At 42.4% G+C, this 19,276-nt stretch overlaps 1 long non-coding RNA gene across 1 annotated transcript; it reads right to left on the bottom strand.

Annotated features, from left to right (window-relative positions):
* Positions 1-473: 473 nt before the first annotated feature.
* LOC309383563 lies at positions 474-19,026 on the bottom strand. Its single transcript, XR_014173872.1, has 3 exons — positions 18,781-19,026; positions 1,092-1,202; positions 474-1,001 (listed from the first exon to the last, which is right to left on the bottom strand). It is a non-coding gene; the product is annotated as an uncharacterized lncRNA (long non-coding RNA).
* Between the last annotated feature and the right edge of the window lie 250 nt (positions 19,027-19,276).

Below are 19,276 nucleotides of genomic sequence, written 5' to 3'. Positions count from 1 at the left end.
CCGCGCCCGGGAGATGCGGAAGCAGTCCGGTGGACGAGTGACCGAAGATCTCGCTGCCTCGCTCGCTCGCTGGACTGCTTCGGCGCCATTCTGGCTACCTTCGTCCATCCGCGCCCGGGAGACGCGGAGGCAGAAATGTTGTCGGCCTCCCGATGACGAAAGCAAGCGACTGGTTCGTCATCCGGAGGCGCCGACAACATTTCTCCCTCCGCGTCTCCCGGGCGTGGCCGGACGGATGTATATAATATTATATATAGTATATAATATTATATACTATTATTCCATGAAGAGAGGTGAGGCCCTGCCTCCCTTGCCTCTACTGACCGCACGTCACTGGAGGACAGGTGGACTATATAGTCCTTTTTATCTATTTATTTAGCATATGGCATATCATATATGGACTACCAGTATATATTAACATTTCACTTGGGTTAGGAAAATACAATAAAATATAAATATTAAAAAGATCTATATTCAAATAACAATATCTAGGCCATCTAACCGTTGAAGTGTAGTATTGTTTATATTTTTAAAAAATCAGATACTGGATATGCTCTCAGTTTACAATTAGTCATTATGTGATCTATAGTTTGTGGGATCCCACAGTCATATATAGTCCTATAATAAAGTACTTCAGCTGAGTTGAGAAGGCCATCAGAATCCAATGAAGATGTTTCAGCAAGGGATTGTGAGAATGGCAACTTAAGATAGCCCTATTTATCATTTTTGTTGTCATACTCTGGGCCACTTGCAATTTCCAAACCAACTTTCAAAGGTTACCCCATACAGAGTATATTACAATAATTTCAGCTTGAGGTTACCAGAACACAAATCACCAAAACTCAATTCTCTCTTCTCCAGAATGGAAGGGTGATGTAGCAATTAATCAGTGGTCGCAGTTCCTCCACCTTTCAATTATCTGGTATGCTATTTTAGAAACACATCTTCAAAAAGTGGTCTCAACACTGTAATTGGATGTCAGTTATGTTCTTTACTTGCTCCTATGAAAGTCAAAGTGATACCTTGGTTAAATATTAAACTATGGCCTGAGAAACTTCATTTCAAATATAGCTTCAGTCATGGAAACTTACAGGTGAGTTGCATGAGGGTCTTTCTCTCAGTTCAACCTATCCAGCAGAGTTGTGAGGATAAAATTGGAGGAAGGGGTTCCCCGTTAAATAATCTTGAGCTCATGGACAATCCTGTTGATTATGGAAGAGAGAAATTGAATAAATAAATGGAAGAGAGATGGGGCATTAAATGCAAGAAGTGTAGGCTGGGTGAAAGTGTTCTCAACTAATTTTTTTTTCAATAATCTATTTATCTTTGAAAATATCCAAATGGTTTTAATGAAATAAACTTATTTGATTGCAAAAAGGAAAGGAAAAAAGATGGCATACCTATTATTCCTTGGATATGTGTTTAGGGAAATGAGGAAAAGCAATAATAATAAAAATAATAAAGTGAATGCCTTTGTTTTTTTTAAAAAATATTTGTGATTGATTCCATTCCAACAAGTTTTCATCATAGCTTAACATGAGCCTTGGGGCAAATCTTCTTGAATCAATATGCTTCTTTCACACATTCCCCATTACCTGGTGACATTTGGCACGTAAGCAAAAAGCTTTTTGCTTTTCATGCAAAAATTACGCTTAAAGGGGATTTCCAGATTGTGAGGATAGTCCTCTTCTGTAGAGCATTTGGACAAGATATAATTTTGACAGGAACAGATTCATTTTTATAGTTTTAGTTCAGTGTATTGCAATAAATGAAAAATATTCTTGTACAGAGATATTCCTGGAGGAACATTTATGAAGTAGGTAAATAAAAGCAACCTGCTAGATCAGTGATGGTGAACCTTTTGTGGCTCGCGTGCCAAAAGCGGGGGAAGCGCAGGAGGGTAGTGCATGGCTGTGCCACACCCATAATGCTATGCGCACAACCCCAGCACACATGCACACATGACCAGGACTCCCCCCCACACACACTTTTGGGCCCTCGGAGGCCATCCGGATGCTTCAGGAGCTTCCCTGAAGCCTCGGGAGCGCGAAAAGGCGGCCCTAAGGGCAAACCAGAAGTTTGGGAACAGGCTTCCCTGAAGGCTCCAGAGGGCAAAAAATGACCCTATGAGCAAACCAGAAGTGATTCCCTGCTCCCCGCACAGAGTACGCTCTGTGGTTGTGGGCCGGCTGCCGGCAGAACATGCTCCCAGAGCATACAACCATAGAGCGTGCTCCAGGAGCGGCCACTGCCAGAAGACTCAGCAGCCTACCTTCATGGTTTGGAAGCTGCAGAAAAAGCCATGCTGGGACTGCAGCGGCAGTAACAGCGGAGGTGCCCTGATTCTGCAGGGAGAGTTGGGCAAGGGCATCGTGAGGCTGGGAGGTCCGCAAGTGGGGAGTGGAAATGCCGCTCGCACAACACCCCTCTCCAGCCGTGCAGAGTGCCATTCACTGACCTAGGGGCATTCCAAAGGCACCAAGCTGCAGGAACCGGGGTGGTGGTAAACAGGCGCTCATGCAGCTTGGCGATACCCCTAGGTCAGTGAATTGTGCTGTGCCTGGCTGGAAAGGGGGTTTGCTGGGTGACTGCTCATGAGCGTGGTCACTTCATGGCTGCTGTGTTGCACTGTTGTGACAGCGCAACACAGCCATTTGCCCCTGAGGCTGTGCCCAGCTCTTTGAGAGCCCACTCGCAAGAGAGCAGCCACCCGGCAACCCCCCTCTCCAGCTGGGCACAGCACTACTCACCAACCTAGCGGTCTCCTGAAGGCACCAAGTAACACAAGCGCCTTTGTCCTCCGGTTCCTGCGGCTTGGTGCCTTCAGGATACCGCTAGGTTGGTGAGAGACACTCTGCCTGGCCAGCGGGGTGTCTCCAGAGAGCTTATTTTGGGGGGAGAGTTTATATTTTTGCTCACCCGAAAAATGTAGAATGGCATTATTTTCAGATCATGTCATATTTTCGGGAAAACAAAGTAGTACCGTGATGGTGAACCTATGGCACGCGTGCCACAGGTGGCATGCGGAGCCATTTGTCAGGGCACGCTAGGTGTTGTCCTGTCAGCTGGCCAGAACACATATGTGTGCTGGCCAGCTGACTTCGACTTTCTTTTGAGGCCATTTTTCGCCTTCAGGGGCCTTCAGGGGCTTCCCTAAAGGCTCCAGAGAGCAAAAATCATCCCTACGAGCAAACCAGAAGTGACTTCCGGTTTTTCCGTAGGGCCAATTTTCGACCTCCGGAGCCTTCAGGGGCCTTCAGGAGGCTTCCCTGAAGGCTCCAGAGTGTGAAAAACCAGCCCTATGGGCAAACCCGAAATTCGGAAACAGACTTCCAGTTTGCTTGTAGGACCTTTTTTCACCCTCCGGAGCCTTCAGGACAAACTGGAAGTCCAATGGGCAGCGATGATCCTCACAGCCTGGAACAGCTGATCAGTGGTATTCCGGGAGGCCAATTCAACTGCCAATCACTGCTTGTGCTGAAGCTGACCAGGCTATTTGCTGTTTGCTGCAAGGAGCAAATTGCTGGGAGGCAGAGGCAGATTTTTTTTCTTGTTTTTCTCCCCAAAAGTTAGGTGTGTCTTATACTTCAGAGCATCTTATAGTCTGAAAAATATGGTACCCTATATACCATCTAGAACTAATCTTTGAGTGAACTTGGTGGGGGGAAACTGATAACTAAACAGCATCAGATATTTCTGCAGCCTAGATGGTGTTACCTAACACCACCATGTATCTATCTGAACTGAGAGTAAGATAGAGCTTTGCAAAAGTAAGCTAGGCCAATTTTAAGAAATGAAGTTTTCAACAGAGTGAATAAAGGATATAATCTGAAACCTTTAAAATTTATTTATTTATTAAATTCATATGCCCACCCATCTTATTATCCAAACCAACTTTGTATGTAAAAATATATGTGCAAGAGAGCTGTCTAAGCAGATGGAAATTCCATTCATTTTTCCTCACTCTTCCTCACACAACCAGAGAAACATGTTCCTGCTTCCTTTTGTCCCTGGATGCCTTGGAGATGATTTACTGTAACATTTCACATTATCAGGAAGCAGCGACAATGATGGGTACACCCATAGTGCTCAATTATTATAAAAGATTATTTGGCTTAGTTATGAATTCTATGAAATCATCCGCTGCAAACTTGTTTTATAGCTTAGCATTCTGGCTAAGCCAAAACTGAAGAATCAGAACAATGAATAATTGGAACAGAACAGAACAGAATAGAATAGAATTCTTTATTGGCCAAGTGTGATTTGTCACAAGGAATTTGTCTTCTGTGCATAAGCTCTCATGTGCATAAAAGCTATAAGTGATAAATCATGATCATAATCATCATAAAAATACAGTCCTCATAAATCACAAGGTACAACCCTTAGCGACAGTCATAGGATACTAAATAAGCAAATATTTGTACTAAATAAGGATAAGGATAACTAAATAAGGATACTAAACAAGCATTGTTCACCCAAAGTCTGGTAAGTTAAACAAAGAGACAAATCATACATGCACAGATAACATATAGACTGGCAAAATCTTTTTTCCCCTTTTAGATCACATTGTTCTTCCAAATGATTGAAAATGTCCTGTCTCCTCCCCCTCCTTGTTACATCACAAGATTAATGTTGACATAGTCATGATGGTTAGACTAGAAGCAAGGAACCCAGGTTCTTAGTGCATCCTGGCCATGGAAGCTCGTTTGATGGCCTTGGGTCAGACACTTTCTCCCAGCCTGACTTACTTCACAGGGTTGTATATATAGGGAAAAAGAGAAGAGGGAGCACTACTACTACTACTACTTCATCATCATCATCATCATCATCATCATCATCATCATCATCATCACTATTGTTAAGAAGAATTATAAGAAAGATAGCAGCAAAACCACTGATAATATATCACAGCAATATAGTTGAAAGATAAATATATAGAGAAAATTGTATAAATATTGTCTGTCCAGCAAGTGCTCTTAAAAAGCAAGCTGTTGCTTTGGTGTCCTCCGGTCCTTCCGACGCGCCCTAAAAAGTTGGCTTTTCCAGCAAGCCGACCTGGCTTGTTAATTTTATCGAATTTTTAAAATGTTATTGTCATATTAATTGAGTTTGCTTTTTTTTGGATATCTAATTTCCTTTTAACTTTTGTGATATGTGTTTTTTAATATTGTACGCCGCCCTGAGTCCTTTGGGAGAAGGGCGGCATATAAATCCAATAAAACAAACAAACAAACAAGATTAGTGGGGACCCTGTCCCAATTAGTAAAAGATAAAGGTTCCCCACGGATGTATGTGCTAGTCATTTCCGACTCTAGGGGGCGGTGCTCATCTCCGCTCCAAAGCCGAAGAGCCAGCGCTGTCCAAAGATGTCTTCGTGGTCATGTGGCTGGTATGACTCAATGCTGAAGGTGCACGGAATGCTGTTACCTTCCCACCAGAGGTGGTTCCTATTTTGATACTTGCATTTTTACATGCTTTTGAACTGCTAGGTTGGCAGAGGCTGGGACAAGTAAAGGGAACTCACTCTGTTACGCGTTGCTAGGGATTCAAACTGCTGACCTTTCTGATCGACAAGCTCAGCGTTTTACCCACTGAGCCACCATGTCCAACACCTCTAAGCTATCATTTTAATAGTATGGTGCTTCTTTTTCTTTTTTCTTTGTCACAAATAATCAGTGGCAATTGTGAAAGCCCAGTTGATTTTAGTGAGATATAAAAGAGTCCTAATAAAAGAGTCCAATTTACCTTCTACAATTAACCTATAGAATTTGCTGCATTAGGTATGAAAATGATCACAACTTCAGTGGATTTTAAAAAAGGTTTGGATAAATTCATGAGATTTAAGTTATCAACAGTTAGGAATTTTAATGTATTACTGCCTGCAGAGCCCCTGGGGACAGACCGTTAATATCACTTCTAGGGATAAAAAGTGGAAATGGATATCACCCTCCTATTCGTGTTTGTGAGCTTCCAAATGAACCTAATTGGGGATTATATGAGACAAATGTCGAGCCCAACAGGTTGTTTTCTATATTTTTGTGTCTTTTTATTGAGTTGGAGTTCTTAATTTATTTTTCTACAGGAGCAATTATCCAAACATACTCCATCTCTTTACTCCAATAGATCTGCCATGAACTTCCAATGTGTTGTAGCTTCCAGTCTAATGGCCACCAAGAGAGAATTTATTACCCCTTATGACTGTTTTTTTTCTATAATGCTGGTCTTTTACAACAGAGAAAAGAAATAAGTCATCACAACAAATAACTTTCCTCTTTTATGCCTCCTGTGAAAAACATGGGGCCAAAGCATCACACCAAAAAAGACAGTCAAGCCAAATCTCATAATATATCTTTTCAGTTTTTTCCCCAGTATTACAGAGCAGCATTTTCTTCATTTATGTGAAGAGGGATCATGACCTTGCTAACAGGGTTAATATCAGCTTGACGTGGTTAAATTCCCCCTTTTCCTCCAGGCAGCTCATCACAATGTCGAAATTCATCCACAGTAGAAAAGTCTGAGAAACAAGTCATGCTGCAATAGGAAGCCAAACATTGTCTAGGGAAAAACCCATCCTCTCTAAGGTAAAGGGCATAACTCATCCTTGAAATGTGAATCATAGATAATGAGAAAGAAAGTAGTTTTAAGGAAATCACGTGACTTTTTCTGAATATTTTCTAAATATGCTGTGTTTCAAATTCTTTGCACATTACTTTCAGTTAGCCCTATAGGACGTTAGCACCCACCCACCCTCCTAGAAAAAATGAAATATTTTAGGAAATATTAAAAAGGCAGAATATTATATTTCCCTGGATGAGAAATGGAGAGACGTGTTTTTAGGCAAGAAACAGACTCATTCTGAATAGCCCCACCCTCCTAAATAGCCCACAGCAGATGCCTGCACTTAAAAGACAGATAGCTAGATCTATGCATAGGCAAATGCCCTCACCCAAGATCCAACAAATGTAGGATTAGCCCTCTACCCATCTCACCACATAGTATCTGGGAAGATTATGTCACCCAACAAGGCTCAACGAAGCCTGGAACAGCCTACAGAGTTGCCCCTGCATGGCCCATGGGAGTCTGACAACCAATCAGAATTCAAACTCAAATTCAAAAGCCCAGAGAGAGTATAAAACTCAGACACTCTCAGCATCTCTTCCCATTTTTTTCTTCACCCAACATCTTCGAGGCATGTGATCCTGTCCACCATTTAAACCATATTTCCAAACAGCCACCATGTTTCTAGTGTCTTTCTCCCTACTTGGAACTGAATCCAGAAGGACATTTCTTCCAACAGCCCTGAGATAATCTTCCCTCCTTTCTTCCTGAATATAGAAGTATTCTCCTTATGAAAACAAGATATGGTGAAGATCTGCATTTGATTAATGTCATGATTGAGTTGAGAAGAGAGACGAGTGTTTTGTGATGGCTCTCCTCCTTTCTCTGTGGTAGGTTTCAGTTGATGATGGGGAGGGAGGAAAGGCAGAGTAATGCCCGAGGTGTCGGGTGCCTCCTTGCTCAGATCTTTCATTGTTCCTCTTCAATATCTACATCAGACTACTGGGAAAGGCAGCATGGAATGTGGAATCTTCAATATGCTGATGATAATCAGTTATACATATCCCATGCTATAGTAAAGCTAAGCAGTATTGGCAGAATGCATGGGACCATAAGGTATGGATAGAGAAGAACCAGCTTTGATTCAAATTGAACTTTTGGCTCTGGGTGTTTGGCTTCTTGGGTCTAGTGAGGTGTCCTCTTTGTTTCTTGCTGGAGTAGCATTCCCATTGAAGAGAGTTATTGTGCAACTTAGGGGACCTCCTGGACTATTCACTCTTGCTTGAGGAGTGGTGGCAGCCATAGCAAGGGGGACCTTTGCACATATTCATTTTGTGCAGATATTGCAGCTTTTTCCAGACCATGAAGCTTTACAGTTACTCCACGCCCTACTCATTTCTATTGGAATACTGCAACGCACTCTGAATGGAGCTGCCCTTGAAGACCACGAGCTTGTTACTGTGGTTGTTGCTTCCATTACATGCTTGTGGCCATTCATCTTCACTTTTCTCCATGTGGTCATACCTGAAGGTTTGCACCTGACCTTTCTTTCTTTAATACAGCATCCAAAAATACCATATATTAGTCTGCTATAATGCCCTGCCTTCTTCTGAGTGGTTGAGGAGACAGGTTTTGCAACATGCCTAAGGACAGAGGTTCCTAAAGAGAAACATCTCTACCCATGTGGTGATGAGGACATCAAAACTCTGGATCATGTCCTGCTGAGTTAACTTTTTAATAGAAATGTTTGGATTATATATTTTTCCCCAACCACAACCCAACATTTAGGCAAGATTGAGGTTGGCCACCTCATTTCCCTACCAACTGACCAGAAAGTGGAGATCTCGGGTAGTGCAGCTTTGTTCTGTAGACTGCTTATTGTGGAACATATAGGATTGCATCAAGTGGGGTAAGTCTAAATATTGTTTATACTAGCAAATTTTACATGTGCTTCAGTGGCGGGTTCCTACTAGTTCAGACCGGTTCGACCGAATTGGTAGTGGTTTGGTGACCTGGGTCACTGCAACCGGCAGCGACCCAAGCCTGCCACGCCCCCGAACCGGTTCCCCTAGCAGCACCATCAGCAGCGCCATCTTGTTTTTTGTTTCTGCACAGGCACAGAACAATTTTAATTGCACTGCGCAAGGACGCACATAGGACGCACATGAGCGAACCGGCAGTAGTGCCTGCTGGACCCAACCCCTGGTGTGCTTTGATATATTGTTTTAATGATTTTTTTTTTAATTTTGACAGTTTCCTATTTTTATTTTTCAGTTATGTGTCTTGATTATTCTCATTGTAATATTTAAAACAATTATTCTACTAGGAACCATTTTGTAAGGCTAAGAAAGCAAGCTGCCAATAACGAAAGCAGGTGTCCTATCCAGAGTTGCGTGTGCATCGAAACACCACCATCTAGTGGAAAGATTTTAATCTTGGCTGATTATGTAATCCACATAGAAGAAGTAATCACTTTAAACCCAGGGACTAAAAAAAAGTTCTTTCAAAGTAGGTAGAAAAAGTAGTTCATTGCCTTTGGAGAAAATAAGTCTGCCAGGCTTAAATATAGCTATTCTGTTTTTATCCCGCCACATGATTCTTTGCCTGGAGTTCGATATTACAAAAAAGCGAAGATGGAACTAAAATTTGGATCTGATCCAGTGGTGGGATTCAAACTTTTTTACTACTGGTTCTGTGGGCGTGGCTTGGTGGGCGTGGCAGGGGAAGGTTACTGCAAAACTCCCATTCCCTCCTGATCAGCTGGGACTCGGGAGGCAGAGAATAGATGAGGTGGGGACAGTCAGAGTTGGTATTTACTGGTTCTCTGAACTACTCAAAATTTGCACTTCCAGTTCTACAGAACTGGTCAAAACCTGCTGAATGCCACCTCTGATCTGGTCTACAAACTCCAAGATTCAAGTCCATCTTTACTCCTTCTCCTATTCTCTCCCACCTCCACTGCAGTGATATCAACAGTAGGCCATGATTGTGAAGAACACATCAACCCAGTGACTTGGGGAATTTAATGACAGAACTCTAGAGTTCCCCTTGGTCAAAAACTTGAATAAGCAAAAAGAACATTCCGCAATATGCTAGTTATCTCTCACTAGAGTAAAATTCAATGAGATTAGAAGGTGGGGGACAATGTTTGCTTTGCTTCTGCTCTTTCATGTTTAGGTCATCCCATGAGATTGCATGGCAACACAAAGTTTGACAACCCCTTTTGATTTAGAATTGTAGATCAGTCAACATATGTCTAGCGTTAACTCCAGCCTGCAGTCGTCATGTAATTAACTTCTTTTTGCTTTTATGCTACTGCCCAGTTCACTTGGGCCTGAAGAATCCAAGGTGAGTACATAGAGAAAGCTGCACTTGTTGCCAGATATAATTCAAACAATCAAATGCACAATACTAGGATATCTTTTACTGCCGAAACCTGCCCACATTGACCCACAACTGTGATTATATTGTGTACTTTGTATTATATGTACTTTTTATTGCAGATTTTTATTTTCATTTATGTTCATCAGAGGCACAAATCTAAAGCTCTAGAGCACAAGGAGCCTCTGGGGGGCTTCAGTTGTTTTCACTCCCAACCACTATGGGCAATCCCAGGAGTTGCATGCCAATGATTTCTAAATCTTGTGGTTTAGGTGGATGGTTGTTGTTCCCATTTTAAAAAATTCTAACATTTATTTGTTTTCTCTGCGTTGCAATAAACCAGGGATGGGCAAACCTGCAGATCTGGAGGCATATGCAACTCCGGCATCACTTTCTTCCCCAGAGCCTAGGAATCTGGTCTCAGTACATCAGTGAATTTTTGTGGCATAATTATTCAAAGCTGTCAGGACAGGCTTCTATCATTTTGAGATCAGTAACACGGAAACATAGCACACATTTTAAAGTAGGTTTAACACAATCTATAAATAAATATCCCCATCCTCCTGCCCAGAAAAAAAAGGGGGGGGGGAATCCTATTCTCCCATCCAGTTTATATATCATTGCTCTGCCCAGTGTGGTTCTTGTTGTAAGGACATTTCTGCATGCATTGTATGTTTCTTCAAACATTTAGCAAAATTGCTTATTCAAAGATATTGCATGTAAGATAACGGTTCCCCTTGCACATATGTGCTAGTCGTTCCCAGCTCTAGGGGGTGAGCCTCATCTCTGTTTCAAAGCTGAAGAGCCAGCGCTGTCCAAAAATGTCTCCATGGTCATGTGGCCAGCATGACTAAACACCGAAGGCGCACGTAACGCTGTTACCTACCCACCAAAGGTGGTGCCTATCTTTCTACTTGCATTTTTTACATGCTTTCCAACTGCTAGGTTGGCAGAAGCTGAGACAAGTAACAGGAGCTCACTCTGTTACGTGGCATTAGGGATTCGAATCGCCAAACTGCTGACCTTTCTGATCAACAAGCTCAGTGTCTTAGCCAAGCTTTCTTGTTTTCTTGCAGACGTTTCATTACCCAAACTAGGTAACATCATCAGTGCTGGAGAACATAGGAAAACAAACCCATCAGGACCAGATTCAGCAGTGCATCTGCATTTAAAAGACACAGGGCACTCTTTTGAAGACAGCACAGTCCACATTTTGGACAAAGAGGACCACTGGTTTGAAATAGGAGTTAAAGAGGCCATCTATGTCAAAATTGAAATAGCCCTCACTCAACAGAGGACAGCAATCCATAACACAGTCCTTTCAACAGTTCCAAGAAGGCTCTATGCCAATTTCCACCACTCAGGTGACTCTGAGGACACAGATAAACCTCCAGGTGACCTTAACGACCCACTAAAAGAATGCAAAAGTCAGCTGTCTGCAAGGAATATAAATCCATCCATTCCCCACCATCCCATCAGAGCTGAAGAAGCTTCTTGGATGAGAAGCGAAATGTCTTCAAAGAAAAACCAGAAAGTCCAGTTGCCTTTTGTAAAGCACCTTTGGGATGATCATCATTGCTGATGATGTTACTTAGTTTGGGTATTGAAACATCTGCAAGAAAATAACCATGCTCAGAGACTACCAAGGACCCATCACGTCAACCCTGAGCTACAAATATTCGTCTTTATTAGTAAAATAGGTTGGCTCTGTAAAATCTGGGGTTCCTCTGTGCTTGCCAGTTCTCCTGTTTGTATATGGTCCCATATTGGTTTTGGAGGAGCCAATATTCCATCTGTGTTGTTGCGTGTATTATGTGTCCTAGGAGCCCTGAGAATTTTCCAAGTTTTTAAAAATAATACCCAACTCTTTGCCTCCTTCTCGTATTCGGCATCATTTCAGGGAATCAAAACTGAAACTATGGCGTGCTCTGACATTCTTATACCCTATTTTGGAAGAAAGCTTGCAGAGCTTTTGCATGAGGTCATCCTTTCCATGCCTGCTGAAAAAAAAACATCTATTGTGGACCAATGAGAGATAAAAAAAGGAAGCTGTAAATCTCAAGTACAAAACAATCCTCCCTTTTTGCAAGCTCACTGCTCTGTTTTAAACCATGAGAGACACAGGTCTAATTTAGGGCAAGGGAGTGAAAACTAAGCCAAATGACATCATGCTTTCTGGTATCAGCAACTAAATTGTGAAATGTGGGATTTTGGGAGAGGAGTTATTAACAAACTTGGCCAAATTCTTTCCTCGCTTTTGATTTCAAATGTGCAGGATGTCAGCAACATTTAAGCAACACGTTTTACTGATGGCAGCCCCCAGCTAAGCTTGACTTATGTTGAAAAGTAGGGTCACATTGGTTAGCACCAGGATGGGAGACCACCATAAAATCCCATAATTGTTGGCTAGAGTGGACACTTGAAAAAAAACCTGGAAGACATTTTTGTATCATTGCCAAAAGAACAACATGGCCACCTGTTGAGGTTGAACCTGGCTAAAAGAAGACTTTATTTTGCAAGGGTTAGATGTACTAAGACTAGAAAGGCAATTTTTATTTATTTTTTGCTCAATCATTAGAATACAATCAGGGAAAACAGATATTCAGGGCACTTCTACACAAGTTCTTTGCAGAATTCAAAAACAGTTCAAGGCCTGTCGCACTTCAGGATTGACTTAGCTGGGAACTGAAGAACTATCTTGCCCAATGGGACCAGCCCAACCCACACATTCTGGCAGAATTGGCCTTCTGTAGATCTCATTAGCCAAGGAATTTTGGCTGGTGGGGTCTAGGAGAAGAGGTTTTTGTACCATGGCTTGGGGCATCCTGCCAGGTCCAGTCCCAAATTCTGGTCTTCCAAAAGGACCTAAAGATCTGGTTCTGCCAGTTGGCCTGGGGCCCCAATGGAGATGCTTTAGGCTGGAGGTGAAGGCACCACCCTGACTCCATGCAAAACCTTGGTTATTAGATGGTTTAATTCTTGTAATTTTAACCATTCGTGTATTTATCATTGTTTCATACTGCTATTTTTATTGCAAAGTAAGCTGCATATAGTCACTCTGGCCAGTAAGATGGGCAGCGTGTAAATTTAATAAATTCATAAATAAACCATTCATGTATTACTAGCTTCACTGCAATGTGTATGAAATGACATCAAAAAATATTGTCTTTGCTCATGAAGCACTTCAACTCCAGGTTGTGGAAATGTTGTTCCCCATTGATGGCCATTTAGCTCTGTTCTCCTCCCCAATCAACCCTCTATATCAGGGGTGTCACACTCAAGGCCTGGGGGTCAGATCCAACCCATGGGGTGCTTAGATCTGGCCCAAGGGACCACCCTAGAAACAGCAAAGGACTGGCCTGCAGTTCCTCTGCCAGCAAAAATTGAGCTCGGCAGCCTTCCCGAGCTCCATTTTCACTATCAGTGGGTTGTAGGAGACAGTTGCAGCCAACAATGGAGCTTGCGAGTGCTGCGGGTAGCCCCCCGAGCTCCATTTTCACTGACAGGGGGTTGCAGGAAGCCACCGCAGCCGAAAATGGAGCTCGGGAGCCCATTTTCACTGGCAGAGTGCTTGGGCCAACACAGGCGCCCCTGACACAAGTGATGTCGAGCTGGCCATGCCCACCATAAACAGGCCCATCCTGGCCACACCCATCCTGGCCCCCCCAAAGTCAAGCACAACTCTGATGCGGCCCTTAATGAAACTGAGTTTGACATCCCACCCCTGCTCTTTATTGCCTATCTGGTGGACATGAATTCTATCCAAATGGGGAAGAGGCTGGTTCCCAAATGCTTCTGAGGAACTGAAAAGTAGGCAGAAAATATGGTAATACAGAAGTGTTGCCCAATATCTCCCAAATTTTATCACTATCTGAACCATGTTCCTTTTTCTAACTGCATAAATTAAAAATATAGCCAATACTTTTATATTTTTGTTTCCAATCTCAGTGTGAATATACTGTACAAAAGGAAGTTGTTTTATATGAAATCATAATCGATACCAGTTTTCTCCAATCTGATATCTTCCCGAGATGCTGGACTTTGGTTCCATTTCTCTAATTAGCCCATACTGGAGTTGAAATCCAACAGATTTTGGAGTATACAGTAGTAAATGGAAGAAAACCTGCAGCCATCTTTTCTTTTGGGTCTTTGGCCTGCCACACTTTCTATTATTCTGCTATGCATTTTCTATGGTGGGAAAATGGGAGGGGAGATTGTAAGGAGTCACATACTATGTAGCTACACCAAAATTCTTTCTAGAAAGCCAAGGTCATCCTTTGTCTCTGCACCTCTGCACCTGACCGGAATTGGATGGGTGGAACTGACAGCATGGCAGTGGGAGATTGGACCATGTGATGGACTTGTGGGTGTGGGGACAAGATCTTGAACTTTCAACTAGGTGGGGAAAACCGGGAAGATTTCAGATTTGGGTTTTCCCAGATGTGCCAACAACTCTTAATAAATTGGAACTTTGAGCAATACTTTGCCTTGGACTCTGATTTACTTTTGGATACTACTTGGAATGCTGACACCCTATGCATAAAAGTCACTGAAAGATTACAGGGAAGGCAGAAGAGATACAGCAGTGCAAATATTTTAAGTGAAAGGTAGAATCACATAAGGTAGAGTCACATTTTCAGACTAGAGCAGGAGTGTCCAACTTTGACAACTTTAGGATTTGTGGACTTTAATTTGCAGAATTCCACAGATTTTAAAGTTGCCAATGTTGGACACCCTTGGACTAGAGAATGGGTGTCAAACTCGTGGCGTCACATTGCCATCACATGATGTATCACAACAATTTCTCCCTTTGCGGAGCTGGGTTAGGTATGGCCTTTGCATGATGCATCTGGCCCGCGAGCCACTAGTTTGATGCCCCTGGACTAGAGGATGTAAGGGTTCATATGATCATGTCTTTAAGTTACAATGCACAGACAATAGAAGACTGATCAAGTCACTCTTTGAATCAACAGAGAAACAAATCAACTGATCACAAACAAATTATGATATTTAAAAATGGACCAGGTAACAATGGAAATAGTAAAAGAAAAATGAATTTAAAAAGCATCAGTTCTTTTCTCTTCACATTCCCTTCTCTCTATATATATGTATATATACATAAATATACACAGCCCCACCAATCCCTGCTTCTGAAGATGTACTACACATGCACTATAATGTTCAGCAGGTTCAAATGTGGTCTATGATCATTATACAACTCCATAGGCAGGAAAGAACTATGATTCTACGGCAGAAGATATACCTTCCTTCAAAAATCGCAGGCACTGTTAGGTCCACTTGTAGCTGCTCCTGTGTGGTACATCACTGAATTGCAGATGGCAACTACGGATTAACTCCACTCATACAGTGGATACTGCTCCTCCTGAAAAGGAATATACAACATTGCTTAATCAAGATCTTCCGTATCTTCTTCAGATCCAGGTCTTCAAGTGTCCTTGATTCCTCTGTAGTGGTTCCTTTTTCTTGCTCCTTGGCCCTGTTTCCAAAGCAGTGGAGCAACAGATTGGACTAGAAGACCTCCGAGGTCCCTTCTGACTGTATTGTTCTATGTCTGCCTTGAGAATTCTGACACTGGTTTCAATTATTAAATTGATCCAGTATTTCCTTGGTTCACCTTAACTATCATGGCCTAGTTCTAATACAGCAGGGGTGTCCAAACTTGGCAAGTTTAAGACTTGTGGACTTCAACTCCCAAAATTCCCCAGCCAGTATCTGACAAAACAGATCGAGATAATTGGGGATTTTTCTCTTCCTAAATGAGATCACAACCCTTAACTACACAACACTTCATATATGATATTCCTAACTTTTCTGGCAATGCACTACAAACATTGGATATAAATTAGCAGGATTTTCTCCATGCTTAATTGATATAAACAGTACTGTTTTCACAAAGCTCTCCTCTTTTGTGGCAAAATAATAATCCAAGCATCCTGCATTTAAATATGCTTTGCTTAAGGCAGAGGTCAGTTATTTTTACAGATGCCAGATACGAGTGTATGATTTAATGCAATGTTGCAGGCCTCAAAAAGTAATTTTCAAAATCTGAATGTAAAAAAATGCCCCAAATTTCATGGGATCGTGATGTCTCCGTTGGACGACTCCTCTGACTTTTCTTCGGAGGCCGGCTCGAGGGAGAATGAGCGCATTCCTGGCACATCAGGAACGGGGTTAATTAATGACTCTGAACTGCCAGCTGAGAGAGATTTACAGGCCTCGGCTGGGGACAGCTTGCAGGTCAGTGAAGAGGACGGGGAGGTGCTGCCTCCCATGGGGGATCTCAGAGCACTCATGGCAGAGATAAGAAAACAGCAATGGAAATCTGCCAGATTACTCGGGAGGAGTCCCCATCCGCCTTGATGGGCTGCACCAGAAAGCTATTTATCATGGCAGGCAGAGGGAGGCCTTGCAGGGAACAATATGTTTGGTTTATGGCTGTATGTGATTGTTCTGTGTACTCTCATGGATGTACTTTCGGTTTTGCTTGGTGGATTTAAGTTTGTTTAGTGAACTTGTTGGAGCAGCTTTCCATTTGCTTTGTGGACTATTGGTCATTGCCTTGTGGACTAATTTTGGCCTGGTTGTGCATGGCTTTATTTGGGAGAGTTTTGAGGCCAGATGAAGGGAGCTGCTGGGGAATATTAATAAAACTCTCTATAAACCACACTTGTGTGTCTATCAGTGGTGGGATTCAAAAAAAATTATTATCGGTTCTGTGGGCGTGGCTTGGTGGGTGTGGCAGGGGAAGGATACTGTAAAATCTCCATTCCTTCCTCACTCCAGGGGAAGGTTACTGCAGAATCCCCATTCCTTCCCCACTCCAGGGGGAGGTTACTGCAGAATCCCCATTCCTTCCCCACTCCAGGGGATGTTTTCACACTGTAAACTGCCCCACGAGTGCTATAAAGTGCGGCATATAAGCCTAAATGCTATTGCTAATGTTATTGCTATCGCTAATTCTATCCTGATTCAGTGAAGGAGCACAATACAAATTTTCTACCCAAGCATTCTTCTTGTGACTGTATAGATTCTCTCTCCAATAAAGGAAAACCTACAGTAATCCCTTGTTGGAAGGAAAATCCATCTGCTTCAGGTCCAAGCCGGGAATAAAATAAAATGGAGGCTGATTTGGAAAGAAAGTTTAATGATGAACAGAACCACATCAGTGGTGAGTTGCACTTACCTTCACTACTGGTTTGCTGATTGCGCAGGCGTCCATTCCATTCAGATGTGCACCTGACTCGCGCTGCATGCGCAATCAACCACCCGTGACAACCAGCTGATTGTTGGAGCTCGTGCAGGCCCCGCACACTGTGCGCAATTTGCCTTTTGCCATGAAAACAGGTATAGAGTACAGGTGGGTGAGCCAAAAAAGCCACTGTACCAGTTCACTCTCAGCAGCTCCAGGCCACCACCAGTTTGGCCGAACTGGGCCGAACAGGCAGCAACCCACCAGTGAATCCCACACAAAGACAGTGTGCAGTCCTGGGTCAGCTGAACAATTAGCTAGATTAGTGCCAGGGACTTTTACACAGGTCCTGAGATGCTGTTGGGGATGGTGGTTGTGCAATGAAGGGGTTTATGTTCTGAAAGGGTATTGGACAATTCCTATTGTGACTAATAGTTTTCATCCTCTGCTGGATCTTGGGTGAGGGGCTGATGTACTAATTTACCATTCTGCTTTTGTTGTCTGCCAAACATTGCTGCAAGGAGTTTCAAAATATCCTGTCTTGAATGGATTTCTGCCTGCAGTATTTGCTTTGCTTATGAATGGAGCCATCCAGATAGTTGGCTTCATCTTTCAATAGGTTCTTTATCTCCTTAAGGGCTGGCATCTGCTGTGAGCTATTAAGAAAGACTGGGGGCTGCTTTCTGCCTCTAAAAACATGTTTCTCCATTTCTGCTTTAGGGAACTATAATATTCTGCCTTTTTTAAATATTTCCCAACATATTTCATTATTATTTAGCATAATTTTGATATCTGGTAATTTTTATCAGGTTCTAGCTTTATTTTTTTATGGTTTTTTTAGTATTCATTTACTATTTTTAAAAAATTATTTCCCATTTCTCTCTTTGAGGTGGTGTTTTTTGGAATGGAATGAATGTTAAGAAATATAGGGCTTCCTATTCTTCAGAGAGGATGTTGGCCCAGTGGCTAAGATGCTGAACTTGTCGATCAGAATGTAACGGAGTGTACATTCTGATCGACATTCTGTATTCCATTCCTTGTAACGGAGTGATCTCCCATTACTTGTCCCAGCTTCTGCCAACCTAGCAGTTCGAAAGCAGGTAAAAATGCAAGTAGAAGGTAACAGCATTCCGTGAGCCTTCAGTGTTTATTTATGCCCACATGACCACGGAGACGTCTTCGGACAGCGCTGGCTCTTCGGCTTAGAAACGGAGATGAGCCCCGCCCTCTAGAGTCAGGAACAACTAGCACATATGTGCAAGGGGAACCTTTACCTTTACTGCTCTTCAGGGACATTTATTCACCAAGATGAATATCCTCACTATATTAATAAAATACATACTGTCTATACATGCATTAGTATTCCCAAGGAAGTCTAAATGTCCTTCCCTTCCAAGGGAGGACAAACCAATAAAAATATGAATGTATCTCATGATCTAATCCCTGAGAAAACAAAAAGCAAACAAAAGAAACCCATTCTGTTGCTGGATTTCTCTATTCAAGTCTGTAAAACTTTCCTAAACCTTTAAAGAGACTTGACCTTAAAACAGCTCAGACAGGGATTGGAAGCATTCCATCCAACAGGAATGCCAAGTGAAAGCAAACAAATTAGCTGCTCTAGAGGAACATACCTGCAGTTGCAGAAGTCTCCATTCCAGGCTCAGATGTTGAGGAGAAAAATTGTAAAAGGAGATGTTTGCTTCTGCCTTTCTTTCTTTCGTTTATTCACTTTTTTAGCTGTTTAGAGTTTGATTTCATAATTTGACAAAAGTGGAGCTACATGGGAGACTGTACAATATTTGTTTTAAAACCCTGTCCCTGAGAGTTTAAAAGAGAAGATATGAATAAATTAATTTGGTTTTCTATTCCTTTGTCCAGCAATGGCCTTCTGACATTTGCAACTACTTGTCTGCTCCCCACCTCTCTGCATAAAAGGCTAGAATACACATAGAAAGGGAGTTCTCTTCAGTATCTTTTAGTTTCCACTAGATGGCGCTTGTGTGTTTTCCCTAAATGGTCCTTCAATATAGGTGCTTGTATAGAATCTCTGCAAAGAGCTTGTGCCTGCAGCCTCAATTCTGTGTATTTGCTATCAGACGAGATTCAAGAAACCTGTAAAAGTTCTTA

The sequence above is a fragment of the Natrix helvetica genome (genome assembly GCF_964273705.1).
Source record: "Natrix helvetica genome assembly, chromosome: 1".
In the NCBI taxonomy this organism is placed as follows: Eukaryota; Metazoa; Chordata; class Lepidosauria; order Squamata; family Natricidae; genus Natrix; species Natrix helvetica.
Note: the sequence above shows the minus strand (reverse complement) of the source record. Positions and strands in the feature narration are given on the sequence as shown.